The sequence below is a fragment of the Nannobrachium achirus genome, assembly GCF_963921795.1.
Source record: "Nannobrachium achirus genome assembly, chromosome: 11".
NCBI classification, from domain to species: Eukaryota; Metazoa; Chordata; class Actinopteri; order Myctophiformes; family Myctophidae; genus Nannobrachium; species Nannobrachium achirus.
In genome coordinates, this window is record NC_137820.1 from 50,979,346 (window position 1) to 50,981,243 (window position 1,898).

The following is a 1,898-nucleotide window of genomic DNA, read 5'->3' on the forward strand; positions in this document are numbered from 1 at the left end:
CCTGGCATCATACATCTCGCTGCCCACTTGTCCCCTGCTTCATCTCCATTATATCTCTCTCTGTCTCTATCTCTCTGTCTCTGTCTCTCTATTTCCATGACATAGAAGTCATAATAACCATAGCCATCTTTCTCTTCATTCTGTAGACCCTGTGTGTGTGTGTGTGTGTGTGTGTGTGTGTGTGTGTGTGTGTGTGTGTGTGTGTGTGTGTGTGTGTGTGTGTGTGTGTGTGTGTGTGTGTGTGTGTGTGTGTGTGTGTGTGTGTGTGTGTGTGTGTGTGTGTGTGTGTGTGTGTGTGTGTGTGTGTACACGTACTAGTGCAACCTGGGATTTGTGGTTCCCCTATTATCCCTGCCCTGGTGATGACAATTTCAGTTTTTCCTCTCTCTCTCTCTCTCTCTCTCTCTCTCTCTCTCTCTCTCTCTCTCTCTCTCTCTCTCTCTCTCTCTCTCTCTCTCTCTCTCTATGTCTCTCTCTCTCTCTCCCTCCCTCCCTGTCTCTTCACGTCCCCTGGGATTGCTCTTGCAAACTCAATTATTCATGTTTTCACATCAACAGGGGTCTCCCTCTCTCTCTCTTTCCCTCTCTCTCTCTCTCCCTCCCTCTCTTTGGTCAATGCTCAAATGAAAGAAACGTAACCTTCTTTATTTTAGAATGAGAATACGTGTGTGTGTGTGTGTGTGCGCGCGCGTGTGTGTGTCCGTGTGTGTGTCAGGATATGTGTATATCTGCATAGTGCATACAGTATATTGTTGCTGTCAGGCAAAATCCTTGTATGTCCACATTTGTGCATGACAGTTGTGCACAAAAGTAGCTAAAATAGATCATCTGGAAGCTCACAGTGCGTTGCATGTGAGCTTGTAGATTGCATATTTCTGCATTTTCTTTTAAGAATTTAGATTTATTTTAGAAAAGGTTCATCTTGTACCAGTTGTTCTGTATCCAAACAAGTGTATTTATTTGAATGAAAAGCTCTGACAGCATTCTTTGTGTGACTAATTAAGATGAACTGTTCTGGAAGGAATTCATTTGATTACTGGTGGTGTCACATTAACCAATTCAAACCGTTAAGCATCTGTGTCATTTTAGATCTGAGCTATATAGCACATATAGCACATTGTTTCTCTATTAAAATAAAATAGCAGATATACAAGCTCATAGTGCGCCACTTAATGCCGCAATATGAGCTTGCAGATCTGCTATTTTTGAAAACTCTATATATAACATATTTTTAAAGCTATTTTTTTTTTACTCTCATCTTTGCTTCTGGATTGATTGATTGAAGAATTTATTAGAAGTTTGCTATAGAAAAAAGTACAGTTTCATGACAGTACAAATCACTGGTACAAGGTCAACTAAAATGAGATCCTAGAAAGCTCAACAGCTTATTTCCACAGGAACCACACTTTAAGTACCGGTATCTCATATAACATTGAAAGACAGACGGATAGAACATAGTACTTTATCTAGGATAACATCAATTTCAAAAGTAGAAAAAGCATAACATCAAATACAAAGGCAGAAAAAAAGGTCCCTGGAACAACATTATTTTCAGATGGGGCCAGAGGTCATGTCCTTGACATGAAAAGGTTTGAGAACCACAATGAAAAGAAAAAAAACATCACGAGGATGCAACTGGGATGTATCATCATCAGTGATGTAGCCTGAGGTCGACGGGTGTTTCGGGTCTACCAACATCATACACCCTCGCCCAGGTGATCAGGTCCCGACTTACGTCCCAGTAGCTATCCACGATCAGTCCTAGGGGAAGATAGGGTCACTCAATCCGCTGCACCGGAACTACTCTGCTGGGACTGGGGGATAAACCACTCTGGCGCGTTCAATCAGCTGCTGCAGGTGGTTTGGCCGCAAGGGTTGGCCCGTGGTAGTATTGCAAG

General features: G+C 42.2%; 1 protein-coding gene across 1 annotated transcript in view; it reads left to right on the forward strand.

Annotated features, from left to right (window-relative positions):
* carmil2 (capping protein regulator and myosin 1 linker 2) overlaps nt 1-1,898 on the forward strand; it is a gene marked incomplete at its 5' end in the record, with an annotated part of 61,083 nt that overhangs the window by 28,600 nt on the left and 30,585 nt on the right. The window lies entirely within an intron of this gene.